The 15,546-nt window shown below is 46.0% G+C and overlaps 1 long non-coding RNA gene across 2 annotated transcripts in view; it reads left to right on the forward strand.

Annotated features, from left to right (window-relative positions):
* LOC135101362 (uncharacterized) overlaps nt 1-15,546 on the forward strand; it is a 382,194-nt gene that overhangs the window by 99,582 nt on the left and 267,066 nt on the right. Inside the window, exon 4 of one of the 2 annotated variants that reach the window (XR_010269236.1) lies at nt 15,190-15,283. The exons of the other annotated variant lie outside the window; for it this stretch is intronic. This is a non-coding gene — a long non-coding RNA (uncharacterized LOC135101362). The remainder of the gene's footprint in view (nt 1-15,189; nt 15,284-15,546) is intronic. 2 annotated transcript variants of the gene reach the window in all.

Here is a 15,546-nt window from a genome sequence, read left to right on the forward strand (position 1 = left end):
TCACTTCACTCACTAACTCAGGATACAATAAGCTAAACACGCATCACAAATTGTAATCTGTCTTAGTCACCTGCCTTATAATGTGAACAAACACAAAAATAATTAGGCAATATGATGCTTAATCTAATCATTCTTTTGGACATTTGGTACACACACACACACACACACACACACACACACATACCACAAGTAATAGTCAATCTTAGTCACTTTGCACCCTAATTTAACCTTACCACTTTTCGCGGCGTTTCCTCATTCCACCTCATTAAAGTCTTCATTGAAACCCACGTCACCTGCGCTCACCTCATAATCATCACATCACCTGAACTCGTATTTACAACAGGAATATGAAGGCAGAGAGTAAAGGAAGAGTCAGGAGGAGGAGGGGATAGGAAAAATTACTTGCGAAAGGAAAAAAAGGAGGGAAGAAAGAGAGTAGAGAGTAAAAAAAAAAAAAAAAAAATTAAACGAAAAGAAAAACACAAGAAAATGAATAGGAATAGCGGATAAACAAGGAAAACGGAGATAATAGAGGAGAAATTACGATCGTCTGCTGAAAGAGAAAAAAAAGGAAGAAATCCAATAATAACATAAACAGAGCTGTCTAAAAATGAGGAAATATAAAGTGAAACAGCTGGAAAGTTTGCTATGAAAGGAAATAGGAACGTTGTTGAAGATAAGAAATAACGATTGCTTGCGAATAGAGAATAAAAGACAGGGAATAATAACGTAAAAGAGTAAATAAATACTCCAAAAAGGAAACAGAAAAATAGAAACGAAAGCAGCAGGAAAAGGGAGACATAACAATTATTTGCGAAAAGAGAACGGAATGTTAGGGTTAGTTGTAATTATTATTATTATTAATGTGTTAGATTTTTCCTCCTCTTTCTCCGCCTCTGCCTGGCCTGTGCACGCTGAGGTCAGGCAAATGAGGGTGTTACGTAGGTTTATTTAATATTCATATCTAAAGAATGTAGAGAGGGATATATCAATAGGAGAGATTTTACATATTTTCCTCTCTACATCCTCTAGATATGAAAAGACCTACCTAACATTCACATTCGCCTGACCTCAGCGCGCACAGGACAGGCAGAGAGGCGGAGAAAGAGGAGGAAAATAATAACTCATAAATAATAACAATAACAATTCCAACTAACTAACTAACAGGAAGGAGAGAATAATTACGTTAAAACAATAGAAAAAAAAATACTTCAGACACGGGGAGAAAATTAAAATATAAAGAATGAAAAAAATAAATAAATTCCAAATGAGTGAATATAAAATATAACGAAGTGAATAATTATGATGAAGCTGTTCGACTCTTGACCAGCAGGGGCACAGGAAACGCAGGTAGCAGTGCAGGTGTTTATTCACAGAAGGTGTGAACAGAAGGCTGGAGGTAGGTGATCTCCCGGCGCCAGGCCGCGCACTTCAACTTAACACTTATGACTGAAGCCTAGCTCGTTCACTCATACACGTCTCGCTCATTCACTCGTTCACACAACTAGCTAACAACCACACACCTCCCCCGAGACATAAGGAAGATTCCTTATCTTTGTTATGGCTACCGTAACACATGAAACAAAGTTACAATGATTGAAGTACAGAAAACACGGTACATATACACAAAACAAACACAGCGTACAATGAACACGTACGACTAATCGTAGGTGCTACGGTGCCACCGCACCTGCAGTCGTCTCGGCTCCCTACGCTGTCGGCTGCTTCGACGCTCTGGTTGCTCTCGGCCACGGTGTACCCCGTTACCCTGATGCTCCGGGCTGCCGGGATGGTGGTGTTCCTCGTGACCCTGATGCTGAAGCGCTGCACCGCCATGAGCGGTGTGCTGCTCGACAGGAAGGGGAGCAAGAGGTCTGTGTGGGCGTAGGTGTCTTCTATTACGCCACATCACGCGACCGCTGCCCATCTTGATGAGGTAGTCTCTCCTTCGCCCAACAGCCACGATGACACCCAGGCGATCCCAGAGGCCTGTCGTGTGATCTTGAACGTCGACGTGGCCACCGAGGTGCAGGAGAGGAAGAGTACGGGCGGACGCGTCGTGGCGAAGTTTCGCTTTCTTCCTCAGTCGCTCTGCCTTGGCGTCGCACTCATCAGCAGCGCGCTGCCACTGCTGAGCGTATGAGCGATGATGAGCCGGGACACAGGACCTCATAGGATGACCGAAGAGGACTTGTGCTGGTGATCGCCCTTCCGCCCTCGGAGTGTTGCGCAGTTCCAGCAACCCGCGAGCGAACGCATCCTCGTCCAGGTGTCCCTGCTGTGTGGTCGTGAGGATCAGCTTCTTCACGGACTTGACCGCTGCCTCGGCGTGACCATTGGAGCGTGGATAATGAGGTGAAGATACACGATGCTCCACCCCCCATCGAGCCAGGAAGCGCCGTACCGATGAAGAAGTGAACTGCGGTCCACCGTCAGTCCTCAGGAGAACAGGCACGCCCGTGTCGGCGAACACACCCCGAAGGACACGAACGAGCTGATCAGCCGATGCTGGACGTGAGCATGCAGACACGTGAGGCCACCCAGACAAGCGATCTACATACACGAGGTATGTACGGCCTGCTGCGTGGAAGTAGTCTGCAGAAACTGACTCAAACACCCTGCTGGGTGTGTCCGTGTCCTGCCAGAGAGGTTCGTTGGCTTGGCTTGGTAGGAGTGGACGGCATAGTGAGCATCCAGAAACGACGTTCTCAACGTCTCTGTCCATACCAGGCCAGTACACCGTTTGTCGGGCCCGTCGCTTGGTGCGCTCCATCCCCTGATGACTGTCATGGAGTCGCTCTAGTGTTTCTCGGCGGAGGCTGTGAGGAATAAGAAGCCTCGGCCCGTAAACCACCAGGTCGTCGTCTACGGCCAGCAGACTGCGCACCGGCCAGTACGTACGCAAGCGGTGATCGAGGTCGTGGCAATGATCAGGGAAGCCCTCGATGATGACGTTCTTGAGCAAGCAGTACTCCCCGTCTCTTGCTGCTGCGGCACGTACCATTTCCACAGTCTGATCCTGGAGTGGTGCTAAGCGGACGCCGTCCTCATTGGTGGCAGATAACGCTGAGATGACCGCTGAGTGGAGAGGGTCGAGGTCACCAGAAGTAGCAGCATCCTCTTCCTCCACTGGGTCCTGAACTGGAGCACGTGAGAGGGCGTCGGGCACACAGTGTGTCGATCCCTTTTGCCAGCTTGCTGTGAAAGAATACTGAGCAAGCTTCTCCCTCATGCGCTGCAGCCGCAGGTTCTCTATTTCTCCCAACAACTTGCTATTGAGGAGAGGTATCAGCGGGCGGTGGTCGAGCACTAGATCGAAGTGAGGGAGTCCTTTCAGGTAGGTGCCACATTTCCTGACTGCCCAGACGATTGCAGCCATTTCCAACTCTATTACTGCATAGCGGCTCTCTGTGTCTGTAACAAATCTTGACCCGCATTGCACCATCTTCCACTGGTCACTGTGCTTCTGCAGGAGAACGAATCCAAATCCGTGCATCCTTGAGGCGTCAGTCTGTAGCATCGTTGGTAATGATGGGTCGAAGTATGCCAAGACAGGTGGGCTGACGAGACACTGTTTCACCTTCTCAAACGCCTCTTCATGGTTAGGAGACCAGCACCAACTGTTCTTCGGGCGTAAGAGATCTCTGAGGGGTTGTGCAGCTGCAGCCACAGCAGGAGAAAAGCTTCCAAGCTGGTTTGTAAGACCCATGAATGATCGTAAGTCGGTGATGTGCTGTGGTCGTGGGAAGTCAGAGATTGCCTTAACTTTCTTTGAGTCTGTCGTGTAGCCTTGTCCAGAAACAGAGTAACCACAGTAATCTACCACTCTTTCCGCGAATGTAAACTTCTGTGGGTTGAGAGTGATGCCGTGCTGGTCACACCGCCGCACAATCTGAATGACATGGGCTAAGTGCGCACTGTAGGTGGAGTCATAGGCCAGGATGTCGTCCACGACCTTGATGGTGTTAGGTATGTCGCCGAGAGCTTGGTCTCCTCGACGGTTATACTCGTCTCCAGACGAGACGAGACCCATAACCGCTCGCCGAAACTTGTACCGACCCCAAGGTGTTATGAAGCAGGTTAAATCCTGGTCTTCTTCTCTAATGGGGACTTGAAAATACCCCATCTTGGCATCAAGAGTGGTGAACCAAACTGCTCCGGTCCCGATCGAGGCGATGGCGTCATGAGGTGAGCGCACTGGATACACGGGCCTCTTCACGTAACGGTTGAGTCGTGTCAGGTCAACACACAGCCTTACACCAGATGTCTTTTTTGGGACAGGCACGATGGGGTGGCACCATGCCGTAGGGTAGTCCACACTCTCGATGATTCCCTTGTTAAGCAGCTCTTCCAACTGGCTCTTAATTTCTTCACGCCAATTGTAAGGGATTGTACGAGATGCTGTTACGGCGAAGGGTCGAGCGTCGTCTGTCAACTCGATGGCCATGGATCCACCAGCCATTGCACGTAAACCTTCCTTTGCTTCGAAGACGCTGGGAAAGGCCTTGATCACAGCAGCAGCGTGCCCCGCACGCTGCTGTGGCGTTGGGTCGTAGGAATGAGGCCAGCTGATCACTTCTGTGGGCGTAGATAGAGGTGGCTGCGAGGCGGTCGGGTACTTGATGGAGCTGTTGCCGGTGTGCTGTTCTTCCCTGCGTAGCGGTCGGATTTGAGCCGGAAAATCTTCGGGGAGGATTCCGAGAGCGATGGAATCGTACCAGCTAAGCAGCGCCCCCTTCACCTCCTTCACCACGCTCACAACAGTCTCAGCTTCCCTGTCGCCCAGTTGCAAGTGCGACGAGAAAGTTCCTACACAGGTGAGGGGGTGATTACCGGCAGCATAAAGTCCATCACCATCAGCGGGCGCCAAGCTGGAGGGCGGGATTCCAAGGAGTGTTGCCGTGTCGAGGCCAATAACGGTCGTTTCGGCCCCAGAGTCAGGAGTCCACGTAATCTTGTCTCTTCCAGCGGGATGTGTGGCGGTAATGAGCACCTGGGGCGCAGGTCGTGCCGTCACCGTCTTTGTGTATACGCCTGATAAGAGCTGGTATACACTGGCACTGGCTCCCCGCCTCGGGCCTGCACCGCGATGAGGAGAGACAGTTGAGGAACTCCTCGAAGCTCCTCGTCGTTTCCTCACTGTCTGCTGACATACACTCGCAAAATGCCCTCTTTTCCCGCAGTTACGACACACTTTATCTATTGCCTGGCATCCCCTTTTGTCACTGCGACAATCTTTGCCACAACGATAACAGCCCGTGGGGCTTGAGCCCCCGAAACTGCCCTTCCTGTAGTTCGAGACAGCGTTCACACCATGGCTCGAAGAGTGAGAGCCGCCCCTTAGTACTGCACTACACTGGTTAGCGCTCTCTGATGCTCTGCAAATATCTATGGCGTTTTCAAGGGTGAGTTTCTTGTTTTCCAGCATGCGTTTCAGAGCCACTTCGTCTCGTGTCCCAACGACAATTCTGTCACGCAGCTGATGGTTTATGCACTGGTCGCAAAAGTCACAGAAATTGGCGATTTCCTTTACAGCACATAAAAAGTCGTCAAAACCTTCTTGCGTTTCTTGCACGCGGGAGTAGAAGTCTCTTCTATCCATGATGATGTTGCGCTGGCTTCGCAGGTACTCACACATTGCATCGAGGATGGTTCTTAACTCCGCGTCTCTCGGTAAGCTTATCCCGTAGCGAAGTGTACGGGTCCACTCGTCGTCTAGGACAGCAGCGAGTGCCGCCCTCTGCTCAGCCAGGGAGAGACAGTCTATCCTGGCGAGGGTTACGTATCCTTCAAACTTATGGCGCCACGTGTCGAACTCACGTAAAGATGCTGACGCCGTTAAGTGAGGAATGATGGTGGCGGACGTCGGGAACCTCGCGCCCTGGGTAGACGTGCTGCGGGCTGTGGTTTCGCCTTCATTGCTCGCCGTGGTGCGACTGGGAGCTTGTGTCCCCACTCTCTCCAGCAGCTGGGTTAAACGCTCCTCGCGAGCCTGACTCTGCTCCGACTGTCGCGCTAGCAGAGCCTGACTCTGCTCCGACTGTCGCGCTAGCAGGGCAGCCAGCGCCTCCAACTGCTTCTCCATTCTGCGCCGTACCCACTGCAGCCTTGTCCTGATCCTACTCACTGCGCCATGTTCGACTCTTGACCAGCAGGGGCACAGGAAACGCAGGTAGCAGTGCAGGTGTTTATTCACAGAAGGTGTGAACAGAAGGCTGGAGGTAGGTGATCTCCCGGCGCCAGGCCGCGCACTTCAACTTAACACTTATGACTGAAGCCTAGCTCGTTCACTCATACACGTCTCGCTCATTCACTCGTTCACACAACTAGCTAACAACCACACAGAAGCAACAATAAATAAATGAAAGAATAAATAAGTGCCAATGACTGTGGATTGAATAATAATAATAATAATAATAATAATAATAATAATAATAATAATAATAATAATAATAATAATAATGATAATAATAAAACAATGTAGAAATAAAGAAGAAATGATAGTGTGAAAAAAAATTTAGTTTTAGGACAAAGAAAAAGAGGTAAAGTGGAGCAAGCGAACAATGAACGTGAATGACGCAAAAGGAACAAAGTTTATGACACACTTGAAGGAGCAAAGTGAATGTGACCGATACAGTTCACTCCACACCCAACGGAGCGCGTGTGAAAGAAAAAGAAAAAGAAAGAAAACTCTCGTAAACAAAGAACGAATACGATAAAAGATGGAAACAACCCAATAAGCAATGAAAGGTAGAAAAGGAGAAAGAAGAAAGTAAAAAAAAAAAAAATTAGGTCGAACATCATATTACTTGATTTTTTGCATTTGTACATATTACTGCCTTTTTAATATTTTGTTTAATGAATTAGATTTTCGCCCAGAATTGTGTATTTGCATTGCTGATTAAGTATTCATAACGTCAATTATGTTTACTACGTTATGTTGACATCAAATCAGTTTTACCTGTTCAAATTAACTCAGTGTATCATTTATTTGAGGCTGGAATGGACAGGGTTGACGGGGCTAATGGAAGGGGTGAGCGCACGTCAATTTGGGCACGTCAGCACTCACGCCAAATCAATTTTTATTTTCTTGCAATGAGGCTAAAAAAGTGATGAACACCTGCTGTGCTTTTTATTCCCGCTCGTCACTCGGTCGCGCACCTTCGTCACGCCACGGAATTCAATACGAAATAATAGAGAAGAGAGAGAGAAAAAAAAGTGTGTTTATTATCATTGTAAATCCATTGTGAAAATTCCTTCTTACATCCGAGTCACGTTATGGTCAAGACACAAAACATCCCAACAGCTTCATGTCTCCTTTGCATGACCCGGAACAATTACGTGCTATATTCTCCTCTTTCTCTCTCTCTCTCTCTCTCTCTCTCTCTCTCTCTCTCTCTCCTCTCTCTCTCTCTCTCTCTCTCTCTCTCTCTCTCTCTGTTTGTCTGCTGTCTGTCTATTTGTATGTCTTCATGTGTTTGTCTATCTATTTGCCCGCGTCTGTGTGTGTGTGTGTGTGTGTGTGTGTGTGTGTGTGTGTGTGTGTGTGTGTGTGTGTGTGTGTGTGTAAGATGTGGCTCGGGATGATACAGTCTATTGATTCATTGTGTATAATTCATCTGTATATAAACTGGAATCATGAAATCTCTCTCTCTCTCTCTCTCTCTCTCTCTCTCTCTCTCTCTCTCTCTCTCTCTCTCTCTCTCTCTCTCTCTCTCTCTCTCTCTCTCTCTCTCTCTCTGAAAAAAAAACTAAGGCCTCATGTCAGCAACCATTGTCAGGGAGTTACAATGGCGCTCTTTTTTTTTTTTTTTGTTACTTCCTTTTTTTTCATTTGCAGGACTGAGCAATTTGGAAAACGACCTTTTTTTTTCATTCCCTTACTCTGCCCCTATTTTTTCTTTGCTTTTGTTTTTAGTCTGCTCTCCATCTGACCTGAGGAGAGAGAGAGAGAGAGAGAGAGAGAGAGAGAGAGAGAGAGAGAGAGAGAGAGAGAGAGAGAGAGAGAGAGAGAGAGAGAAATTCATTCTTTTTTTTCAGACCACTGGAATTTGGCCAAAACATCATGTACTCGCCGTCAAAAGTCACTCTCTCTCTCTCTCTCTCTCTCTCTCTCTCTCTCCTCTCTCTTCTCTCTCTCTCTCTCTCTCTCTCTCTCTCTCTCTCTCTCTCTCTCTCTCTCTCTCTCTCTCTGTACTGTCCCACCCTATATCACCCTTTCATTTTGTCTTTTTCGTCCCTTCATACTCTCCCTATGATAGCCTTCTCTCTCCCTATTCTCTTCCCTCACTCACCGCCTCTTTCCCTCCCTCCCTCTCTCTCTCTCTCTCTCTCTCTTTTCGCTGGCCTCTTCCCCTCCTCTCTCTAATGACAAGGCCTATTGACAAAGCGGAGGTTGCCATGACGACGAGAAGAACGCTACATTTATATATATATACCGTTCATCTGGATTTTGTCATTAGTTTGGGTCATCCGTCTGTCTACCATTAGCTTGATGAGTCTGTCTCCCCATAGAGGTCGACGTTAAAGGTACTTCTTGAAGTCATAGGTATTGTTTCCCATGCTAATTACTGTCTGTTATTGAGGTCTGTGTATGTTTTGTTTTGTTTTTCTCTAACTTTTTTATTTATTTTTTTTTCTTGTATTGAGTGTTTGGCGCTGCTGCTTTTGTTGGTTTGTGTGTGTGGGTGGATGGCTGGGTGTGGGTGTGTGTGTGTGTGTGTGTATGGTGGGGTGTTCTTCTTTTTGTAATTATTTTCTTTATGTTGGTAGCAGTAGTAGTAGTAGTAATAGTAGTAGTAGTAGTAGAAGCAGTAGCAGTAGTAGTAGTAGTAGTAGTAGTAGTAGTAGTGGCAGTAATAGTAGCAGTATCCACAGTAAGGAATAAAAACAAAACACTGATCAGTTTTGAAAAAATGAACAACACAACACACTGAAAGAACGAAAGTAAGAGAAACAAAGGAACAAAGGAAAAAAAAAAAAAAGCAGAGCAGCAAAAAACATGTAAAACAAACTCTGAATGCTAAAAAAAAAAATAAACATATATGAAAAAACTACATTCGGAATAAGAAAACACGACGGGGGAAGAAAGAAATTAAAAAGCAAAAATAGGTAAATAAATAAACAACACGGAACAAACATGAAGAAATATCAAACTAAACAAAAATAATACAAACAAGAAGAAAAAAAAACATGACAACAAATACAAAAAAAAACAAAGAAAACGGAGAACGAAAACGAGAGAAAGAGAAAGAGAGAGAGCGAAAGAAAAAAAAAAAGAATCGTGAAGGAAGAGAGTGAAGGGAAACACGAGAGAGGAGGAACGAAGTCGAATATTTGGAAAGAAGAAAAAGGAAATAACCACCTAGATGGCCTCATTTCCAGCTGGCTCGAGCAGACTGTGTCCCGTGGCAGCTGCTGAGGGGGGAGTGACATGCGCAGGTGGTGGTGGTGGTGGTGGTGGTGGTGGTGGTGGACCCAGACGAGGGGACGAGAGGGAACCAAGAATAGGAAATGAGAAATAAAGCCTATGGTGATGAGATGAGGAAGAGAAGATAACGATAAAAGGGGGAGGAAAAAAAGAAAACGAAAGAGAAAGAGAAAGAAAAAAAAAGTGATGGTTTGGGTGATTGTCTGTAGATGAGTGTGACGTGAGTGATTTTTTTTGAGAATGGGTGTGTGTGTGTGTGTGTGTGTGTGTGTGTGTGTGTGTGTGTGTGTGTGTGTGTGTGTGAGAGAGGTGGATTTCGGAGATAAACTGGGTATGAGTGGAATCTCTGGGAAGAGAGAGAGAGAGAGAGAGAGAGAGAGAGAGAGAGAGAGAGAGAGAGAGAGAGAGAGAGAGAGAGAGAGAGAGAGAGAGAGAGAGAAAGTGGCATTGAAAGAAAAAACTGAGTAATTGATACCAACATTAACAAATACCTACATTTTCTCTCTCTCTCTCTCTCTCTCTCTCTCTCTCTCTCTCTCTCTCTCTCTCTCTCTCTCTCTCTCTCTCTCTCTCTCTCTCTCTCTCTCTCTCTCCACACACACATCCACAGGGAAGCCACAGAACGCTTGACTTCTGATCTTTCTAAAATTTCTGATTGGGGCAGAGCAAACTTGGTATTGTTCAATGTCTCAAAAACTCATTTCTTCCATCTATCAACTCGACACAACCTTCCAGACAACCATCCCTCTTCTTCAATGACACTCAACTGTCCCCCTCTTCTACACTGAACATCCTCGGTCTGTCCTTTACTTATAATCTGAACTGGAAACTTCACATCTCATCTCTAGCTAAAACAGTTTCTATGAAGTTAGGTGTTCTGAGACGTCTCCGCCAGTTTTTCTCATCCCCCCAGCTGCTAACTCTGTACAAGGGCCTTATCCGTCCATGTATGGAGTATGCCTCACATGTCTGGGGGTGTCCCACTCGTACTGCTCTTCTAGACAGGATGGAATCAAAAGCTTTTCGTCTCATCAACTCCTCTCCTCTAACTGACTGTCTTCAGCCTCTCTCTCACCGCCGCAATGTTGCATCTCTAGCTGTCTTCTACCGCTATTTTCATGCTAACTGCTCTTCTGATCTTGCTAACTGCATGCCTCCCCTCCTCCCGCGGCCTCGCTGCACAAGACTTTCTTCTTTCTCTCACCCCTATTCTGTCCACCTATCTAACGCAAGAGTTAACCAGTATTCTCAATCATTCATCCCTCTCTCTGGTAAACTCTGGAAATCCCTGCCTGCTTCTGTATTTCCACCTTCCTATGGCTTGAATTCCTTCAAGAGGGAGGTTTCAAGACACTTATTCATCAATTTTTGACTACTGCTTTGACCCTTTTATGGACTGGCATTTCAGTGGGCATTTTTTTCTATTGGATTTTTGTTGCCCTTGACCAGTGTCCTTCCTACATAAAAAAAAAATAAATAAATAAAAAAAAACAACACCTCTTCAGTTCCTTCGCCCCTCCTCTACCTGGCTGCCTAATTAATCTTATGCAACAACGTCTTTCTCAACCCACAGCTCTTTATTTTTTCCTCCACTTTAACTCCTTAATTTTGAAGAAAGATATGATCACCACCTGAGAGAGAGAGAGAGAGAGAGAGAGAGAGAGAGAGAGAGAGAGAGAGAGAGAGAGAGAGAGGGATCGGACCAATGCAAAGGCGTTTAAAGATGAAATATAACCTACGTAAAATAAATACCAAATAAACAAACTCTGAAACACACACACACACACACACACACACACACACACACACACACACAGACAAGAACACAAGATTAGCAAAGCACTCCTCTCGTCCCCCTTCCCTCCCCCTCCCCTCTCCTCCCCACTCCCTCCCTTATTTCGAGGCGTAATGACCAATTCAATTTCGTATCCCAATTACTTCTACAAACGATGCCTCCTTTGCTTCCATTATGATTGTCCTGTGACCCATTTTGTGTTCACGTCAGGAAGAGAGAGAGAGAGAGAGAGAGAGAGAGAGAGAGAGAGAGAGAGAGAGAGAGAGAGAGAGAGAGAGAGAGAGAGAGAGAGAGAGAGAGAGGATTAGACTGAAGGAGGAGGAAGGAGAAGGACACAGATGAACAAAGGAGAGCAGGATGGATCGGTAAATGGATAATGTCAGAGAGAGAGAGAGAGAGAGAGATACTGTGATGGGTCTTTGAATATAATGACGTTCTCCAGGAGCTTTGATATCGTCCTTTTTTCCCCTCAGCGACTTTGATAACGGAGAATCTTTAGCATAATTTTTCGGCGAATTTCTGGAGTCTTGTTTTTTTCTCACGGCGAAAGAAAACTGTAGTATAATCTAATACACTTCGTTATTCAGTGCAGGGACATACTCGTACATCCGTTGGCAACCTGAGAGAGAGAGACAGAGAGAGAGAGAGAGAGAGAGAGAGAGAGAGAGAGAGAGAGAGAGAGAGTGCCTGTGTGTGTGTGTGTGTGTGTGTGTGTGTGTGTGTGTGTGTATCCTTTAGAAACTGCTCAGCATCACAAGGTAAATACAGAGTGAGGGGGCAGTCTCTCTCTCTCTCTCTCTCTCTCTCTCTCTCTCTCTCTCTCTCTCTCTCTCCAGCTGGTCCTTTCCCACCACCTGGTATACAATACATTTCCGATTTATAGTTCGTTTTGCCTTCTTATTTCATTCTTCTACTGTTTTCTTTTTCTTTCAATTCCTATTTTTACGGTTCTCTTTTTTTTTATTTTGTGTTCGTATGTAATGTGCTTCACGTGTGTTTTCTATGTATCATGTATAACTCTCTCTCTCTCTCTCTCTCTCTCTCTCTCTCTCTCTCTCTCTCTCTCTCTCTCTCTCTCTCTCTCTCTCTCTCTCTCTCTCGTCATTTTTCTTTTTCACTTCTTTTCAGACATTTAATGTATATATATATATATATATATATATATATATATATATATATATATATATATATATATATATATATATATATATATATATATATACTTTTTTTCACCCGAGTTTTTCTCCCTGTCTCCATTTGCTCAGTTCTTCCCCTTCTCTTCCTCCTCCTCCTCCTCCTCCTCCTCCTCCTCCAGCCCAGTAGGGCTGTTATTGTCTGTTCTTTCCTTTGTATTCCTTTGTATTCCTCCTCCTTCCATACCCTACCTTACTCTCTATCCCTTCTCCCTTTCTTTATCGTCACAGGCCTCCCATTACCTGCGCCGCCAATGTAAGCCTATGTAATCCCTCCTCCCTCGCTGTATCCTTTCCCTCTTCCTGTCTCCTTCCTTTAGTCTCTCGTTACCTTATCCTTTTTTTTTCTGCCTTCCAACATTCCTTCACCCTCTTGCAATCTTCCTGTTTTATTTTTATTCCTCCTACCTAACCATCTGCCATCTCTTCTTTCCTTCTCTCCTAGTCTTTCTTCCATTTCTCCTATGTTCATTCCTTTCCTCCCCCTTCCCCCCTCCTCTCTCTATCCTTCACTCCCTCCCTCTCCCCTCCTGTCCCACCTGACTCCAGAAGACGGATTCTCGACTCAGAAATAAATGGGGCATGTGGAGTTGTGTATTGGTCCTCTCTCTCTCTCTCTCTCTCTCTCTCTCTCTCTCTCTCTCTCTCTCTCTCTCTCTCTCTCTCTCTCTCTCTCTCTCTAGTAGTCGTTCCATATTTTAACCTTTTATCTCTTTTACAAATCAGTGTTCCTGTTCTTTTTAGTACTTCCTCCTCCTCCTCCTCCTCCTCCTCCTCCTCCGTCGTCGTCGTTTGGAAATTAGTGGCTGTTCAGTCCATAATGTAAGACTAAACGAGGCTGTTAATCGAAGCCGTAACCCAACCCACAATTATGCACGTCACCTTCCTTGTAATTAGCTGTGACCGAGATGCGTGCAGCCTGCCTCTCCCCCGCCCACCTGCCCGCCTACCTACCTGCCTGCCCTCTCTCCATCTGCCTGCCTGCCTGCCTGCCCACCCTCTCTCCCTGCCTGACTGCCTCCCTGACCTCTTAACCTCCAGGCAGAAAAAAAAGATGGGAAAAATAGGGCGGTTCCTACGTAGCGTGTTGTTGATGATGATTTGGAGCGAAGGTGGTCGTGAATTGTGGTGATGATGATGTGGTGGTGTGCCAGTGGTGACTGTGTGTATGTGTGACTGTGTGTGTGTGTGTGTGTGTGTGTGTGAAGGCGCGTTATCTGGATCGCGTTCAATGGGTGAAAGCAAATCGCCTTAATCCAAGAGTTTTACCTGTAATCTAATGGGATCAGGTAAATCCCACGACACTTCTATAAAAGCAGACTCTCTCTCTCTCTCTCTCTCTCTCTCTCTCTCTCTCTCTCTCTCTCTCTCTCTCTCTCTCTCTCTCTCTCTCTCTCTCTCACTTCCCTCTACCCTTTTTACTCTTTATTACCTTCTGTTTACATCGATTCCACTGCTGCATTCCCCCTTTCTCTAAACCACAGGAGGATGTAACGCGGCCCATTACGCTATTTCGGTCACCAGCCACGCCCCTGCATTCCTCCATCTGAGCAAACCACTACCCTGCTTCTCTTTTTGCGCTCATATTTCCCTGAGGTATTTCTGTTTTCGTTCTAAAAATAGCCTTTTAATAAATCCCCCACCACCCACCCAAACAAACACACACACACACACACATATATGCTTGAAAACTATACTACCACCACCACCATCCTTGTCTCTGCCTAACCTAACCTAATCTAAAGCCAGCTGGCCCAGTTTTAAAGCGGAGTAGCGCGTGGGAAACTTTATGGCTCTTTATGTAAAGCGTAGACCAGCGAAGGAGGGAAGAAAGGAAGGATGGGAAGGGAGAAAATGAAGGAAGAGAATAGACGAACGTTTACTGAAAAGGGAAAAGTAAGAGAGAGAGAGAGAGAGAGAGAGAGAGAGAGAGAGAGAGAGAGAGAGAGAGAGAGAGAGAGCAAGCAAGCAGAGGGAGAGTAAAATAAAGGCGAGGTATTAACTGGGATCGAGAGAGTGAGGAAGAGAGGAGAGGATATCGAATAGAAGGGGAGAAGGAAGGGAGAGGAAAAGACAATATAGAAGGAACGCTGAGAATGTTGCTTTTCCTGAATTACAGCAACGCAGGACGATCACCAGCCAGGGGAAAAAATACATGAGGAGAGTACGAGCAGCAGTAGTAGTAGTAATAGTAGTAGTAGTAGTAGGTTGCTGTTGTGGTGGTGGTGGTAGTATTAGTAGTAGTTGTTGTTGTTAGAGAGAAAATAATAAATAGACAAATAGATAAATAGATAGATAGATAGGGAGAGAATGAAGGGAGTGGACATTTGCTGAAAAGGGGAGAGACAGAGAGAGAAAACACGAAAGAACGGGAACACACATACACACACACACACACACACACACACACACACACACACACACACACACACACACACACACACACACACACACACACACACACACACACACCTTTTTTAGCCTTCATATTTCCACCATTAAGCATGACCCTGGCGTGAGTAATGACGTCATAAAGTTGGAATTATGGATGGCTCCGTGACGTCACTCAGTCCATCACCTCCCCTTCCCTCCCTTCACCCTCACCTCATGTTCTCCCTTGCTGGCCCCGTCACATGCCTGGCCGCCCTTCCCTCCCTCCTTCCTTCCTTCTTTCCTTGTGCTTCTTTGTCTTTTATACTTCTCTTTCCTTCCTTTCCTTGCATAGTGTTTTTTTTTCTTCGTGTCTCACAGTTGTCTGCCTTTCACTTCAGGTATGGAGGAAAGGATGGATGGACGGACGGAGGAAGGGACGTGGCAGGTTGGCAATGTTGGTGCTTACAAAAGAAGTTATGTAATGATATTCAAGTATGTACCGTGTATTTGTTAAATGTCGTTCTCAGGGTTCATAGATATTGTACAGTTTGCACACACACACACACACACACACACACACACACACACACACACACACACACACACACACACACACAGACAGACAGACAAGTAGATAAACATAATTCTGTCTTAGGTTTTAATCAGAATGAAAGGATACTAAGGAGCTTATTAGAAAACTACGATTTTTTTAATGTGTGTGTGTGTGTGTGCAGCAAGCAGGAGGAGGCACGTGG

Source organism: Scylla paramamosain, chromosome 6 (assembly GCF_035594125.1).
Source record: "Scylla paramamosain isolate STU-SP2022 chromosome 6, ASM3559412v1, whole genome shotgun sequence".
Lineage (NCBI taxonomy): Eukaryota > Metazoa > Arthropoda > Malacostraca > Decapoda > Portunidae > Scylla > Scylla paramamosain.